Source organism: Micromys minutus (genome assembly GCF_963924665.1).
Source record: "Micromys minutus genome assembly, chromosome: 15".
Lineage (NCBI taxonomy): Eukaryota > Metazoa > Chordata > Mammalia > Rodentia > Muridae > Micromys > Micromys minutus.
This window is the reverse complement of record NC_137984.1, coordinates 882765-901883: the sequence shown is the minus strand read 5'-3', so window position 1 is coordinate 901883 and position 19119 is coordinate 882765. Positions and strand designations below refer to the sequence as shown.

The 19119-nt window shown below is 38.2% G+C and overlaps 1 pseudogene across 1 annotated transcript; it reads right to left on the bottom strand.

Annotated features, from left to right (window-relative positions):
* Positions 1-6323: 6323 nt before the first annotated feature.
* Positions 6324-6714, bottom strand: LOC308430428 (small ribosomal subunit protein eS17-like; annotated as a pseudogene). The gene has a single exon. The product of its transcript is annotated as a small ribosomal subunit protein eS17-like (transcript).
* Positions 6715-19119: the final 12405 nt, after the last annotated feature.

Genomic DNA, 19119 nt, shown 5'->3' with positions numbered 1-19119 from the left:
ATGGGGTACAGAGCTAAACAAAACGTTCTCAGTTGAGGAATATCCAATGGCTGAGAAATATCTGAGGAAGTGTTCAACATCCTTAGCCATCATGGAAATGCAAATCAAAACAACCCTGAGATTCCACCTCACACCAGTCAGATTGCCAAGATCCAAAACTCAGATGACAACAGATGCTGGCGAGGTTGCGGAGAAAGAGAAACACTTCTCCACTGTTGTTGGGGTTGTAAACTAATACAACCACTCTGGAAATCAGTCTGGCGATACCTCAGAAAATTGGACATAGTACTACCTGAAGACCCAGCTATTCCACTTCTGGGCATATACTCCAGAGACACCTTAGTACACAACAAAGATATATGCACCACAATGTTCATGGCAGCTCTATTTATAATAGCCAGAAGCTGGAAAGAACCCAGATGTCCTTCAGAAGACGAATGGATACAAAAATTGTGGTACATTTGCACAATGGAATACTACTCAGCCACCAGAAACTATAAGGTCATTTTAACTGATTCAGAATGTCACACTTGGAAACCAAGAACATCTGCCATGGCTGGGAATACACAGAAATTCTCACTATTCTTTCACAGCAAGTCCCCCTTTCCAGCCTATTCTGCTCCAGCATGCCTGGCACACACTGGCCAGCACTCCGAATCATCCTTTCACCTTTCTGCTTGTGTGTGATTCTGCTTCGTCAAACAGAAAGGGGAACATGCCTGAAGAGATCTGTATTCCTTAAGGTAGGATCCCAATAGATTGAGTAAGGTTTAAAATTGAGAAGAAATCCTAAAATGAAACCATCTAAGATAGAGGTTCTCTAGCCTTCCTATTGAGAGACCCTTTAATACATATCCTCATATTATGGTAATGCCCCAACCATAGAATTCATTGCTACTTCTTAACTGTGATTTCACTACTGTTATGAAACTAAATGTACACATTTTTGGAGACAGGTTTGTCAAAGGGGGTGTGACCAACAGGTGAAGAACTGCTGATATAAATGACACTTTCTTTTTTCATTTTCTAATTAAGAGTGCACAGTGGCTGTTATGGAGCAGACATGAATGTGGTGGGGAGAATAATAGAGCTGCTCTCCTTTTAACACCCATCCTCTTGACTCTCATAGGTACTCACATTATCAAGAGGATGCCCTCTTCCCAAGGCATCCATCTTCCATGGTAGAATAATCTTTTTACACCCATTTATAGCACCAACCATAGTTTAAAAGTTAATATAAAACAATACAATTCCCACAATGTAGCATAGGTATGAGTAGATGTTGCTATACGTCAGAAATAAGGAAATGTTGTTAAAAAGTATCATACATCTTAACACTTAAAGTAATTAATGGAAATCCTCTCACATTTTAGTAGGACAGTCTGCTTCTCAAAAATCCTGCTGATAATTAATTTAGATTTGGAAGTCAGCTTGTCAGTTGTCCTTAGAAGGAAGGTAGATAGACAGTAAGAGATGTCATGAAGAACATAGTCACACTGTGTTTCATAATGTGGGTGTTTCTTACACTGCTAAATTCTTATGTAAATATTGTATTAAGTTTTCATTTGTGATATCTATGTTATATTACAAAGACATTATTAAAATTTTTTTCATAAAAAATGTTTGTGAGTTGTTTTATGTGAATATTAAAATAAAACCTATGGCCAGTGAGAGACCCAGCATTTCTCTGAGAATCAAATAACTCTGAGACTCCTTGACTTGGCATTTCATCTGCAAGTATGGAAATCCCCCTCTTATTGAAACCTGAGAAGAAATGATGTCACAACTTGAAAATTAAAGATGTTTGTTCCTCTCCTCCCACTAAAAATAAATGAATTATAGAAGATGCTTAATGTCTGCTGTGGCAAATGTGTTTGTCATGAAACTATGAGGACAGTATCACAATATCCCAGTATCCTGTAATATACCTTTCCCTGGGGACAAAAATCAGCTTCATATATTGTACATATTCCTACTTCATAGAGAGATGCTTCTTTCCTCTATCAAACTCTTAAAGAGGCCACAAGAACAATGCACAGTGACTATGATCTTCTGTACCGTTCATCTTGCTAGATACTAAAAGTAAGGCACACAAGCACAATTTCTGCATCAAGATTCCATTCAGGCAGCCTAGGAAGAGAAATGACATTTTGTTCTTATTTTCTATTGACCTCTACCAAAATGTATTAGTAGCAAACTCTCTTTAAAATATATTACCTTTGTTTTGTTTTTTCAGTAGTGGCTACCACAGATAAAGTACATTTTTAAACAATTCCAACTTGTTTTTTCATTCAAGAAATGGAGTATGTATTACTTAACTGTCATCATAAAATAAGTAACTCCAGGCCACTTACCTGTATAGTTTACTGACGACCTTCATCTACTCACAGTGTTATCAGATGCTGAACTAAAAAATGAACTCCTGAATAGAGTCCTTAGCATTTAAAATGTATATGGTCTCAAGTTCTATTATGGATATGGAAAGAAAGCAATCATTCCCTTACCTAAGACTGCTTTGATTAGGTTAGAAACATGTAAGACATGAAGGTTTGTGGAAAAATGACGATATTGGGTAGTCTATAAGCTCAACATTCAAGAGACAATAGATTATCAGACTCTAGTTACATCAGTTAGAAGTTGGGCTGTTTCCTTGTCCTGGAGCTGCTTTTCTACATCTCTTATTCTTGCCCAGAGAGTCACAACGCAGCTCCTAACAGCTCCAGGACAAGCCATCAGCCTACAGCAAGCACAGTGGAAAGAGCCTTTCTCAAAATTCAACTGTGGGACTGCTTCTGCAAGACAGGGTGTATCTGTTATTATTTCCCCTCTAAGTAATGTTTTGTGTGTGTAAAAAATGAACATTATTGCTGGCATCTAAATTCTAGATTAGTTGATTGTCATTTCAAATTACAAGTCATAAAGTAGTGATCAGCAAAGTTGCTTAAAGGAGACACAAGGAAAAGAATGTTGTGCTAAAATCAGAATATGCATCAAGCAGAAATAGTAGATAAGCAGTTGTAAATATATGGAAATAAGTATTTTTTAAGATACAAACTTCATAATCAGCATATAAAGAACATGTGAATATATCAATTGTGAGTTGAATAGTACCAGCTATACTGTTAAGTCCTGGGACAGTAGTTGGTAGTGGGGTCACTTCGGCCGGTTCAGAACGTTCTCCAACGAAAATGCTGAGCCTGATCTGCTTCTGAAAAAAGTCACCCTGCTCCCACTTTGAATTCTTGCCTTAACAAATGACTTTGAAACCTTTCCACAAGTCTCAAACCCTACATTCAACATTAATTATACTGCCTCTATACCCTTTCCTCATTGGTTCTTCAAGTCTTTATAGAAAGGCAAAGAGAGTTCTATGTGAACTAGAAAAAAAAAGTATGGGCTTAGTATGGGTACATATAGTATAAAGAAAATCTATACACTATTTCAAAGAATAAATTCATTTTTCTTCTCCCTGGGGTCTATTAGATAAAGTACTACCATGATGTGGTAATAACAGGAGCTGTTGGCACTGTATGGAAGTGCTTTGCTAAGAGACATGGGGAAAGCAGTCTCTGATAACTCATCTAAAAATAGACTAGCAATTAGATGTTTTCCACAGAGCTCTGAAAGGGAAGATGGTGGTCTCTCCTTTATAAAAGACCTTTGGAGACCAAAAGAGTGGTTCTTTAAGGTCAGTCTGAATGCTGTTGAGCTGCAGTCAGGGAAGGAGACACCTTCTAAGCTTCCCCAGCCTATGATTCAGACAGTCAAACTGCTCTGTGATGGGATAATCTACAACCCAATTGTTAGATGAGACAGCTGGGGATGGGCTAAGTGAAAAAAGAAAAGACAAATTACAGGGTAAACTCTCAGACTGCTAGAAGATTGAGTCTTTTATCCAATTTCACCTGTTATTTTGCTATTTTACTAGTTGTTATGTGGTAGCTTCTCTTTTGGAGAAAAAACAGATAACTTACAGTATGAACTATTGTGAAAATAAAGTGCCCTGTAAAATTCATGTGATAGTGTCTTTATTTCTTCAGGAATATGAACAGCCTGAGCTTTTAGGCTTGCCCATGGTTTCCTCACATTAGCCTTTCTTTCCTGAACACTTTCTTTCACCCAAGAACTAGGTTTTCTTTTTGCCTACCAAGAATTAGACTTTTTATGTTTACACTTTCTGTCAAACCTGGGCCAATTTCCACATTTCTCTTTTGAAGCTATAGATGATGTTTGGCTTTAGTCTTGACTGGCATTCTGTTCTAGGATTTAGATTGCTACTGGTTTGGGGGTTATCCTTGTTGGTCATTAGAGAACAACACTAGTAACATTTTTTTCTCTTTCCATCTGAAAGGACATGACAAAACTGCTATTTACTGGTTCAGGCAATGATTTAGCTCCATCTTCCTTGAATGGGTCACAGAACAGGTTTTATTAGAATTACACTGCTATTAATTTTACAACATAAAGTTCAATATGCTTCTACATCATTCTTTCAGTATGAAAAATGTATGTCGTATCAGCTGCCTTGAATCCCAGATTGATTTTCCAACTGTCCTATAAGAACTTAGAAAAGAACATGGTGTCTTTTCTATAAACTTGTAGCATAATGTCCACTTCATAGTAGCACTTGTTCAATCAATACTCAATGTCATAAAGGAATTGAGAAATGAATGAAGAAACAAAGAAGTGGAATACACACAGAACATCTTAACCATTTGTTAATAAAACGAACACAAAATTATGTAGTCTGTGTTCAGAATCCATATTCAAGTACCCGTATATGATACAAATACTATATAGAAGAATAGAGAATCGTGGTAAGATGCTGCACCTAAATATTTAAAGATAAGTAAAAAAAAAATTTCAACCTTAGAAAAACAAGTTCATATACAAAACTGGCTTAAATAAAGCAAGGAAAGTAATCTAAGGGAGAAAAATTACAAATTGTCAAATTTTGGTACATGTCTTATTGATAGGCTCAATGAGTCAGATCTTGGTGTGATAAAGATGAGGTTGGTTGTGAATAGAATGTAACAAGAATTAATTTAAATAAATACTCATGTTCATCTCTGTCTAATTTAAGAGAAAACAGATGAGCCAAAGGTTGGACTTGTTCAATTCTAGTAGCAGGTATATTCACATTATACAGATTGGTTCATAGCATTATTTTCAGGTTCTGTCAAATACCACTGTACTGGCTGGTTTTGTGAAAACTTGACACATGCTGAAATTATCACAGAGAAAGGAGCTTCAGTTGAGGAAATGCCTCCATGAGATCCAACTGCAAGGCATTTCTCAACTAGTGATCAAGAAGGAGATCGCAGCCCATTGTGGGTGGTGCCATCCCTGGGCTGGTAGTTCTGGGTTCTATAAGAAAGCAGGCTGAGCAAGCCAGGGGAAGTAAGCCAGTAAGCAACATCCCTCTGTGGCCTCTGCATCACCTCCTGCTTCCTGACCTGCTTGAGTTTCAGTTCTTCCTTTGGTGATGAACAGTGATATGGAAGTGTAAGCTGAATAATCCCTTTCCTCCCCAACTTGCTTCTTGGTTATGATGTTTGTGAAGGAATAGAAACCCTGACTAAGACAATCATGGTCCCTAACTGGACTAAGAGAAATATCTTAGTTTGTAATATGCTTGCCATGCAATCATGAAAACCAGAGTTCAGTCCACAGAATTCATTTTAAAAAAAAAAGAGCCAGATGTAATATTATGGCACACTCAAGAAATTGCCATACCGGGGAGATTGCAACAACAATATTCTTGGGACTTCTTAGCCAATGAGGTTTTTCCAATTTGTGATCTCCAATCCCAGTGAAAAGATCCTCTAACATCAAACTAAGTGATAACTATCTTGATGAACAGCTCCCAGAGTTGGCTTCTAGCCTACACATGCACATTCAGATACATGAACATGCCCCTGAACATAAATGTATGCAAGCACACATGAGCAGCATGTGAATTCACATACACATGCAAACCAAATGTTATCACTAATTCTCCTGTCCAGTCAACTAAGTGTCTTTAATTGTAGACAATATTTAATCCCAATCCAGGGTTTCTACCCCACCTTTAGTTCCCAGACAAAAGACATACAGACAGGACTTTTATATTTATAATAAGCCTTATTACCACTAATGCCAGACAGATATCTACCCTCTATATTATTAAATTCTATTTCCTGTTGATAACCCAAGTTATTACTTAATATAATTCATCTGGGATGCTCTTACCTCCAATTGGCCAGCCCTCAAGACCATGATTTTGTTGTTGTTGTTATTGTTGTTTTTTGTTTTCAGGTTTATTGAAACTATGGCAGCACAGACTAAACAGCTCCACGTGGTGTTGTGAAATTCATCCCAACTGTAGGCTTAGTGACCTGGAGGTTAGAGAGACTGCCAAAGTCCAAAAGTTTCAGCATTTCCTTGGTGTCAGGATCTACTTCAATGATCTCCTGATCTAGGGTCGAGACCTCAGGAACGTAATTATCTCTCTCTCCTTCCTGCAACTTGACAGAGATACCTCTCACAGGACCTCTCTGAATCTCCTTCATCAGATGTGTGACATATCTTGTTCCGAAGTTTTTTGCTGGAGATAATGGCGATTTCCTCACACAAGCGCTTGTTGGTGTGGAAGTTATTACCCAGGTATGTGTAGTACTTCTCGATGATGACCCGGACCACCTTCTTCACAGTGTTGGTGTGAACACAGCCCATGTTGACCGGTCTTGGTAAAAAAGCAAGGCCATGCTTTCTTGACTCAGCCTATCATATCCGTTTCCTCTCCCCACCTTATTCACTCTCCTCTTGGTCTCTCTGACCCCCAAGCCCAGCAACTCAAGACCCTACCTATCTCTCTTCTGCCCAGCTATTGGCTGTAGGCATCTTTATTCACCAATCAGGGATAACTGTGAGGGGCAAGATTACATATCACCACTTGTGTACATGTGGACTCTCTCATCCCTAGGAGTAACCAGGTCTTGGGTGCCAGTACATATACAAATATATATCATACACAGAATACATATCAAAAGATCAAACCTCAGCATGTCTTTGGCTCAGGAGTCATGCTAGATTACAGACTCAGAATGAACTGTAGCACCCAAGATGGTAGAAGAACTGAATTGAAATACTAAAAGTAAAATGTTTTTTGAAAGATAATATATTCAAGGCTGTAGGGAGCCATATTGGATTTGGGCCGAGAGCCACACCCTAAGATGGTGCCGGCTTCTGCCCTCTCTAACTAGTAAACACCCCAAGAGCACAAGCGCCTGTATCACACCATGCTACTGACCAATTATGATAAGACACCTCAGCTGGCAGACGGGCAGAGAGGATAAAAGGAGAGAGCCTCCTGGGCATGGGGCTCCCCATCCATCAAAGTATCAAGAAAGGAATCCTGAATAAACTGCTGAGAGAAGAACCTGGCCATGTTGTGTCTTTTCCTTGCGGGAAGAGGTTGGGAGCGACACAAGGGAACATTGAAAACAATGTCCAGTGGGTAACCATTAGTATAAAACAACTAAACAAATGAAAGGACTTAAGGGAAGTACAGGATGAAACTAGAAAACAGAAATAAAAATGACAGGAACATTTCAGGGAGGAATTGAGTTGACATTCAATTAATGTCTTTAACCTCAGATAAGAAAGAAATGGCTATTTAGGAATGGTCATTCTATGCCTTTCAGAGTTTAACTTAATAAAATTATTAATTGTGTCATTTGCAACCTTTTCCAAAGCCTTTCCCATGAGGATAGACTGTGCCCCTTCCAATTGTGAGCCAGTATAAGCCCCCCTTCCTTAGATGCAACTTAACAAATATTCTGCCATTATGAAGAGAAAAGTAATAAGTAAAATATATTTTTCTCCATACATGAGTTTCTGTGTTATTTTGGATGAGTAATATTTCTTCCATAAGAATTTCCATAGTCATTTTCTTTCTATGGTAAAATACACAAGCAAGTAGAGTTTTCACAGTATGTATGCATGTGTGTGCACATGCCTATATGTATGCAATATGTGGAGACCAAAGACACCTGGTGGAATCTATGTTTTCTTTTTATCATGTGAGTCCTGGAAATTGAACTCATGTCATCATGTTTGACAGCAAGCATCCCCACCAACTAAGCCATCTTGGTTGGCCCTGAAGTCTTGATTAAATGAAAATTGCCAGACTCAGAATACTTCATTGTATTTTCTTCTCAGATTGCTAAGTATATTATCAAAAAACAGCCAACCATTACTAGTAAGCAAGCATATTATCAGTAACGTATTAAGTGACTACAGAACTTTATCAGACAAACTATTTCATTGCTTCTTTGGATTCACTCTGCCTGGCACATAGCATTCTAGCTTCCACATTCAGGCATGGTAATTCACACCTTTAATCCCCCCACTCAGGAGGCAGAGGTAGGTGGATCTCTGTGAGTTCAAGACCAGCCTGGTCTATAAGGGCTACACAGAGAAACCCTATCTCCAAAAACAAAACAAAGAAAGAAAAAAAACAGAATAAAAAAAAGAGGGGGGGGGAGAAAGAAAGAAAAAAAGGAAGAAAGAGAAAGAGGGAGGGAGGCAGGGAGGGAGAGAAAGAGGGAAGGAAGGAAGTAGGGAGGGAGGAAGGGAGGGAAGATAGAACAAACAAGAAAGATTAAAAGAAGAAAGAAATATGAGTGGCCAGTGGCTAGTGGCCAGTTAAAGCTAGATATAGAAGGTTAAATTGTGTTAATAATAGAAGCAGTTCAGAAGGTCACAATTTTAAATAAAACAGTTCCATATACTACCTTCCTTTCTCACCTTCGAAAGCATTTGCAATAGAACTGTTGTCTTGAGGGAACAAAACTTCACGGCTTACGTTTTATTGCAAAGTTCAACTACAGTAGTGTCAAAGTTTCACTTGTAGCCAGATGTGGTGGAACCTGCCTGAAATCTCAGCACTAAGGAGGAAAAAAAAGATGAGGCAAGATCCTGAATCAAAACAATAACAGTAGCAACTTAACTCATATCTGTGGAAATGGAAAACTTAGTCTCCAGTGATCATATTTCACTGATTAATAACAGAAGTTAATATATTCCCACCAGAGCGTGAGAACAGGAAAATGAATTCACTGTGTAAGGACCCATTTGCTATTCAAAGAATGTGTATGTGGAATTCTTCATTTCATAGCAGCTTTTGGTTTCCCTGGAGAAAGGCTTAAGTTTTTTCAAATTAGTCAACAGTTCAAAAACTTCCACTATTAGAAAAAGTCATTCATCAGTTGTAATCCAGGAACCTGTCAGCCCAATTCAGACCAATCTGTCCAAGAATGAAAAAAAATTAAAGTGTTATTTCCTGCATTTGAAGAAACTGTTCAATAGAAATAAAGTCAATATAAGGCATTTAAGGCAAGCGAGGTGAGGCACACCTTTAATCAAAGCACTTTGAAGGCAAAGGCAGCTTTCTCTGTGAGTTGCAGGCAAGTTTCATCTACATAGTGAGTTGCAGGCCAGCCAGGGTGACAAAATGACACCCATTGAAATAACTAAACATTAGTTAAGATTCTTAAACTTTTCAAACAAAATATGGTAAATATCACCAAAAAAGGATTTCAAACAATTAAAAACATATAATTCTTAGATGCATAAGAGATAAAAAGGCATGAAGGACCATCAGTATCCTGCCTGTCATCCCAAAGCACATCTTTATTCTATGGGAAAATATCCCCTTGTGTTGAAATGGATGAGTCAAAGGTGATATTACAAGAATAAACACTGTCCAAAGCTGCTACACACAACTTTTCAGCTGTATGAAAGACTTTCTTATATCTATAACTTTGTTCTGTTTCCGAAGATATTACATGGACATAGGATGCAATACTGAGTTCTAAAAAAAAATTATATGCTATTAGATTTAATGCAGAAAGCAAAACAAAAGTCTTCAGCTTTAGTTTTATTTCAGTGCAACTGTAGTCAGAAACTATCCGAAACAAAGCTGCAACACAAAGAAATTTTTACTTCACAAGCTGGCCAAAGTGAAGCTGTAGCATAAAGAAATCTTACTATCCTTTTTTCCTTTCCATTCCAGGCTTCAGAAGTTATGCATGTCCAGCCATCATTTTACCATAGAGCCCTAGCCACTCAATCTTGTCATCATAAGCCACCTTCAAAATAATTCTATCTCTACTAGCAGTCACCACTCCTAATGTCTTAGTATCTTCTCTGGCAAAAGGAACTCAAGAGAGAAAGGGTTTATTTTAGCTCAAAGATCCATTATGTTAAGAAAATCAAGGTACAATAACTTGAAGCAATGAGTCACAACCCATGAATGAATGTGTACATAGTAATTCTCAACTGGATTTTTCTACCCCTGTACAGTCCCAGATCCCTGCCAAAGGAATGATGCCATCCATGACGTACTGAATCAACTAACAGAATCAAAACAGCACCCCCCAGACAGAAGCCCTACCCACAGGCAATTTAACTGAGGTTAGTGAGATATAGTATTCTTGCCTATTGTTTTTTCATGTCATTCTGATTTCCACATGTGACTGCTGAGAGTCTAAAAGAAAGCAATAAAAACTGAATGTCTTTATAGACATAAGAGAGGCAGTGCTAATCATACTAAGTTAAAAATAGCTTGTAGAGTTCCACTTGTTTTAAACATGCTGTTCCCTTTAGGTGCTATATCCATTCACTGTGTTTTTCTTCCTCACCCTCTACACATGGTTTTTCCTATCTGTGGATACCCTTTCTTTTCAAGACTTACATTTTGTTTTACCCTCTACAGTGTCATATTTTCAAAACTTCATCTCTTTCCACTCTGACTTATCCTTCCTATTTGAACAACTTTCATCCCAAGAGTCCAAAGACATTCCCACTATAATTTATGTACATCATTACATAGACTTGACCCTATTTCTCCCAACTCCCTTTAAATACAGTTTTTAGAAGAGGCCACAAATTATATTCACATCATAGTTGTCTCTCACCAGAACTTCAAGTCTGATACTCGTGGTTTATGTTCCTACAGTATTGTGTACACATAACTGAAAATCAATGGGAAGCTAATGAAAAACAAATACCACAGGGAGACTCAGGCACAGCCCATAACATTCTTACAGAGTAGGAGAGAAAACATTTTGAGCAAATGGTTGAAAACAAGTTTGGAAATTTGAAGAAAAATGGATCGGTTGTTTTTATGATGCTTGCTTACCTTTAGGGAATCTATAACTTGACTTTAGGTTCAATGTGCTTGCACTTCTTCACATTAAAAAAAAAAAAAAAAAAAAAAAAAAAAAAAAAAAAAAAAGCCTATTGGGAAAACATTGAGAGATGCATCCTGATTGGTTCAATTCACCAGGGCATACAAGAGGGTTGATATATCTTTTTCATTCTCTGAGTCATAGGAAATGAGCTCTGAAAGATCTGTACTTCTCAAATCCTGAATGTAATGTAACAGCTAACACACAAATAGCTCTGCCTACTGGAAGTTGGTATGGATCCAGACATACCTGTAACCTGGAAGGCAGGCTAGACCCAGGACTCTTCGGGACTTCCATTGACCAAATGCTGTGGTTTAGAAATCCATGACATGAGTTCTGATCAGAAATGCAGCCTGGCACAGTAACGCAGGCTATCAACTCACCCTGCCCCCCTTCCTGCTCCATCCCACCTCCCTCTTCTTCTACAAGGATGCTCCTCAAGTCACGCACCCACTCCCACCTCAACACCATGGCATTCCTCTACACTGAGAAAATAGCTTTCATAGGACCAAGGGCTTCTCCTTCTATTGAGGCTAGACAATGTCATCCTCTGAGACATATGCTGATGGAGCCATGTGTACTCATTGGTTGGTGGTTTCTTCCTTGAGAGCTCTGAGGGTTCTGGTTGGTTGATATTGTTGTTCTTTCTATGATGTTGCAAAACACTTCAGCTCCTTCAGTCCTTTCTTTAAGTCCTCCATTGGGGTCCCTGTACTTAGTCTGATGGTTAACTGCAAGCATGTTAATCTGTATCTCTAAGGCTCTGGCAGAACCTTTAGGACACATCCATATAAGGCTCCTGTCAGCAAGCACTTCTTGGCATCAAGGTAGTATTGCGCTCAGTGTTGGAGGAACATCTGCCTAGCACATGTGAGACTGTATGTTCACTCTCTAGAACTACCAAAATTATCCATTGTTAATGACGAATGAATTGTTTATAAGCATTTGCTGAGTATATCATATGTGCATAATAGCTGTTATGTATTTTAATTATTCATTCAATGATTGATAAAACATTGTGTATAAAGTAGTTGGTGCCATGACTTCTAGAGTCAGAATTTAAGACACAAAGACAGGTTTCTGTGCCTGTTTTATCTACGTTACTGTGAGTATATAAATATTTTGTCCTTAAAGTACTTAAGCACAGTGTTTATATAATAAAAGTAATCTAATGTTCCTCCTGGAATTAGGTATAGTAAACCCCTACCTTCGTACCATTACAAGTAAGCTATGAAACTACAGTTACCCTGATACCTAAACTACACAAAGACTCAACAAAGAAAAATGACTTCAGACCAATTATTGAAGCAACAAATTCAATAAAATACTTGCAAACTAAATCTAGGAGCACATTAAAAATATTATTCCCAGTGATCAAGTAAGCTTCATCCCAGGTATACAGGGATGATTCGATATAGAAAAATCCATCAACGCAATCCACCATATAAGCAAACTGAGAAATATTTACATGATCATCTCATTAGGTACTGAAAAGGCCTTTGATAATATCTAACACACCATCATGTTAAAAGTATTAGAGAAATTAGGGATATGGGACACATACCTAAACATCACCAAAGCAATTTACAACAAGCCAATAGCCAGCATCTAACTAAATGGAGAAAAACTTAAAGCAATTCTACTAAGATTAGGGACAAAACAATCTTTTTCTTTATCTATTTAATATAGTACTTGAAGTTCTAGCCAGAGCAATTGGACAACTAAAGGAGATCAAGGGGATACACGCTGGAAAGAAAGAAGTCAAAGAACCTCTATTTGAGGATGATATGATAGCATACATAAGAGACCCCAAAAATTTTACCAGAGAAATCCTACAGTTGATAAACACCTTCAGCAAAGGGAATGGATCAAAAAAATCAGTAGTCCTTTATTATACAAATGATAAATGTGTTGAGAAATTAGGGAAATAATACCCTTTACAATAGCCATGAATAATATAAAATATTTGGTGTACCTAACCAAGCAAGTGAAAGACCTGTATGGAAAGAACTTCAAGTCTCCAAAGAAAGTAAGGAAGATATTAAAAGGTGGAAAGATCCGACTTGCTCATGGATTGATAAAATTAACATAGTGAAAATGACCATCTTACCAAAACCACTCTACAGACTCAAGGTAATCCCAGTCAAAATTTCAGCATTATTCTTCACAGATCTTGAAAAAACAACCTTAGCTTCCCAGAAGATTTTAAATAATCCTGAAAATAAAAGAACTTCTAGAGGTATCACTATCACTGACTTCAAACTGTACTGCATAGTATCTATATAAAAACAACAGGTGGATCAATGGAATCGAATCAAAGACCCAGAAATAAACCCACACACCTACAGACACTTGAGTTTTGACAAAAAAGCCAAAGCCATACAATGCAAAACTGAGAGTATCTTCCACAAATGGTGCTGATCTAACTGGATGTCTACATAGAGAAGAATGCAAATAGATCAATATTTATTACCCTGCAAAAAAAAAACAAGTCCAGATGGAACAAAGATATCAACATACAACCAGACACACTTAATCTAATAGAACAGAGAGTGGAGAATAGTTTTGAACTCATTGGTACAGAAGATAACTTCCTGAACAGAACACCAATGGTTCAGGCACTATGGTCAAGAGTTAACAAATAGGACCTCATTAAATTGAAAAGCTTCTGTAAGTCAAGGAACAATATCATTAAGACAAGATGGCAGCCTGCAGATTGGGGAAAGTTCTTAACCAACCTTACTTCTGACAGAGGGCTAATATTTAAAATATATAAAGAACTCAAGAAATTAGACACTAATGATCCAAATACTCCAATTGAAAAGGGAGGTACAGAGCTAAACAGAGAGTTCTCATCAGAGGAATCTTGAATGGCTTAGAAGCACTTAAAGAAATGTTCAGAAGAGACAGATACAGGGAGAGTGAGAGACAAGACAGGATAGAGAGGAGATGGAGAAAGAAGATTAACCAGAACCACATGACCTGAAAGAGTCACTGGGATTTGTTTAAGCAGCAGCCAGCTTTCTGACAGCTAGCCAAAGAAGACAATTAGTCTGAAAAATCTGAGCAGCGTGGCAGCCAACTACAAGTATGGGTTTGGGCAAGATTACCATTGACGCCCTTGGAAATAAAATACTCTCTCCCTTTTCCAGACCAGTAGAGCATGCCTGGATTGTTTTAGACAGTTCCATGTCTAAAGAGGACAGTCCTCACTAGTAGAGGGGGAAGACTATCCGTTCTTATTTTCAGGTTCCAGTTTTATATCCAAAGTACCTCAAGCAGAAATGTCAGGGAACCTGAAAGCCAAGAGCTGATACTACACATAGAGCAGTGACCAGAAATTCCACTATAGGTGGACAATTTGCAAGTTCTCTTTTTTCATTTATAGAATGGCAGAATATATTACAAGCCCAATGTTCTCATTATAAAACAATGAAGAAGGGTGTGGTGTTTGAGAGTAAACCTAAATGAGGTTAATAAAGAAAGCAAAGGTTACCTGTAACTTTACATGATATTGCTCAGCTGTGAGAAGAACCCAATTTGGGTAGTTTCACTTTTGTATCTGAAATTGGGGGGGGAGAAAAGCAATAAAGCAAGGAGCCCAATTGTTTATTATTTACTCTTAAGTCAAGCCTTTGGATTCAAAAAAGTCATCCTTCGAGATTCCCTCTTGTCTCAAACCCACCCATTAGCTATTACTGGATGATAGACTTAACATCCTCTGCAAGGTAAGCATGCTTTAAGGTTCCTCCAGCATTTCTAGACAGAACATAAGACCTGTGACCAAGGTTCTAAGGTGCACATTGGCAGATGACCTAGGGGAGCTGTGGGAGAAATCCCTCTTCACAGTCTGCTGCCTTTTGGTAGCTGGCCATGAATTCCAGTCTCACACATCCATCCTCGCAGCTCGATCTTCAGGTTTCAGAGCTGTGTTTGAACAGAAAATGGAGGAGAGTCTAAAGAACCATATTGAGATCCATGACATGGAAGCCCAAGTCTTCAAGGAGATGATGAGTTTCATTTAAATGGGGAAGATTAAAAACCGTAGGTAACACCACATGCTGGTGAGGTTATAGAAAAAATAGGAATGTAGATTGTCCTGAAGCTATTTGTATCTTAATGTTAATTTTATTTTTCTAAGAAGGGCTGCCTAGTCATATACTCTTGAAGTGACTTCATCTGAACCTTCCATTTTAATTAGTAAAATAAAAGAAACCCAGTAACCGGACATGATGAGGGAGGCAGAGAGAAGAAAAGGTCTGAGGAGGTCAGAGGTCGGAGGGTAGAAATTGTGGCAACATGGAAATTCACAAAGACCAGCTAGACCCAGGTGAGATTGATTGGCTCTAAATAGCTATGATCATTTATAGGTCTAATATTTCATATAGAAGGGCATTTTGTATCTTTGTCTATTTGATGCAATCTTGTTGTGTAGAGGGTTTGTGGATTGAGAGTTGAATATATAAACCTGTATGAAAAGCTATTAAGCTGGAGAGTTGTGTTTGTATTGAGTTTGGGGGTAAACAAACATCCGGGACAGAGGTGAAAGACAGGCAGTAGAAAACCACAAAGGAAGGAAGTTGCACAGACAGATATGGGTGGCTCGAACTGAGCAACGGAGGTGCATGCAGCTCCATATCAGGGTCTGGCCTGAGGAGTGAGACTTCAGAGCCAACAAAGAGAAAAACCTTTGTTTTTATTTTTAATATTTACTGCAACAGAGAAACAGTCCTCCAGAGCTAGTGGAAGTGCAAACTACCCTAGAACTGAATTTAGTAGTTTCTAGGAAGATTGAGAATAGTTCAAGACCCAGACACACCCTTCCTAGACATATACTCAAAAGATGCTCCACCATCCCACAAGGACACTTGATCAGGTATGTTCATAGCAGCTTCATTTATAATAGCCAGAAACAACCTAGACATCACTCAATTAAAGAACAGATACAGAAAATGTGGCAAATTTATGCAATGGAATACTACTCAGCCATTAAAAACAAAAACATCATGAATTTCAAAAGCAAATGAATAGAACTAGAAAATATCATCCTGAGTGAAATAAGTCAGCCCCAAAAGGGCATACATAGTATGTGCTCACTTATAAGTAGATATTAGCCATAAAGTAAGATAGCCATACTATAATCAACATACCCAAAGAAGCCAAATAACAAGGAGAGCACAAGGGAGGATGGTTGAATCTTTCTCAGAAGGGGAAACAAAATAGATATCAAATGTTAACGAAATGGGGTGAAAGATGGGAAAGGGAGTGGAGCACGGGGGATCACATGTAGGGAAAGCAGGGGAGAGAGAAGAAAGATTTTCTTCAAATGGGGGCAATCTCTAGGATGTGCCAGAAACCTGGGATGGGGAGGAGCCTCAGAGAACCTAAGGCGTCAATACTAGATGAAATTCCTAGCAGTGGGGGATATGGATCCTGAAGTGGCTATTTCCTTTTAGCAGGACTCCCACTGGAAGGATAAGATCAATAACCTACCCACAATTCCTTCAACCCAAAAGTATGTGCTGCCTACAAAGATGTGCCAGGACAAAGAAAGAGCAGAGTCTGGAGAAATAGCCATCCAATGACTACCCCAAACCAAGACCTATCTATGCGCAAGTACTAATCTCCAACATTATCAATGATACTTCATTATGCTTGCAGAAAGGAACTCAGCATGTGTCCGCTGAGAGGTTCCACCCAATAGCCAATGGAAAGAGATTGAGAGACTCACACCCAAACAGTAGATGGAGCTCAGGGAGTCTTATGGAAAAGAGTTGGAAGAAAGACTAAGGGACCCAAAGAGGACAAGGACTCTACAGGGATACACAGAGAAACCCTGTATCAAATAAATAAGTAGATAGATTAATGAAAGATAGATAAGTAGGTAGGTAGATGATAGATTAGATAGATAGATAGATAGATAGATAGATAGATGGATGGATGGATGGATGGATGGATGGATGGATGAATGGATGGATGAATGGATGTTAAAATACTCTCTCTTCTGTTGCACAACAGATATAAATAGATAAGTAAATAGATTAAATAAATAAATAAATAAATAAATAAATAAATAAATAAATAAATAAATAAAATGAAGTACTAATTAAAAACAGCAGCCAGAAATGACAATTCCCCTCCCGTACAAGTACATAACTTGTGCTTAAAACTTTCTGGTCTCCTATCTTTATTTTCCTCATCTTTGCCTGAAGCCTTAGAGCTCTGTGCAGCAAGCAACAGAGAGAAGAAATGAGATGCTGTGAGGAAATGAATACAAGTACCACCATTTTCCTGATGCGTAAACCCTTCCGGCTTAAAATAGGAGGCTTCTTAGCATCATCCTTTGCATTTACTACACCCATCCACAAAGCAAGGAAGCCCATGTATTTCAGTCACAAGACTAACACATATCTCAAAAAGAAAATTAGTGTTAAAGGCATAGAAGAGAATTCAGAATCTTATGTCCACAGACTTTTATTATTTCTCCTGCTTTTGCTATGAGTAATTATAAAGTAATATTTTTAAATAAAACTCTGCATACCCCCTGGAACAAGCCTGAGACCTTAAATATACATGCAAATTCTTTATTCTCTTTCTCAAAGGTCATTCCCTCTGCCTGACACCTTCTCAATTTACTCCATCATAGATCTTATTAGCTGCCCTTTGCTCCCATCATAGAAACCATGAAATAAATAAATGTGCAGTTAATACCACAGAGAATGCTACAGGTAAGCCAAGTGATGGGCTAGGATCCAGAAAGGAACAAACTGCTTTTGGATTTTTAATTTTACATTAAGTTATTTCAGCACCTCCCAAGCCTTTTCTTTTCTTAACTTTTTATTAATTTTATTACTTTTAGCATACTTTCCCATGCTGATGGGGCAATACAAAATGTTTTGATGCACACATGCATTACATAATGTGTATAAATCGTGTCAAACATATATCCTCAAGTCTTTATTTGTTCTTCCGGCATAAACTTTCAAAAAGCATTTCTAACTTTGTGATTTAAGAAATTAACATTCATTTATGATGTTTGCACAGACACACTTGCATATGTGTTCGAATCTGCACACAGCACATATGCTGAAGCCAGAGGGGGATCTTCTGGGAGCCAATACCCTTCTTATTCTTATGTGGGTCCCAGGAAAGAAATCAGGTTTTCAGGATTAGTAGCAAGTGTCCTCATCCTCTGAGCCTTTGCATCAGCCACAAATGGCAGGTGCCACATTCTTTCTAATGAATGAACCCCCTGTTGTTTCTACTTCTGCAGCCATGGATACATATCGAAGGTGCATCCAGTTCTTGATTCCTCTTTACAGAACCCCTAAATAGGCTGCTTATTTTCACTAAACCTACCTGCTTGGCAATCTACTATTGTCACTATTTTGGCATTAGAGGGCAATCCAACCCTACATTTACACACTGTCAAAGCACTATTCAGGAAGAAACAAGTGAGTACCTATAAAAGGCTGTGTTTTGTCTAGGGACAGGCCTGTGATTGGGCCCTTCAGGATTGTATACAGCCAAGGACAAAGTCACCCTGAATGGACAACCCTGGATGGACAACCTCTATGTCATCTCTGTGGTTACTATAACAAGCTTCACTTCACCCGGAACCTACAAACATGTCACTGCAATTAGACCAAGATTTCACAGCTATGTCATTTACTTTAAGCTCAAGATCACTGCAGCTACCCACAAGCAATGATTACTCAGGTGAAATATGAATTGCCACAGCTTTGTGTCTTTCCCTGGCACTGGAGCTATTCCACAGGGTCTAGCTATGGGCAAGCCTAGAGTTGAGGGCCATGAAGACCATTCAAATGTTAAGTTCTACTATTCTATAGTCAAGATCCAGACCAGACTTGTACTTACTTACTCC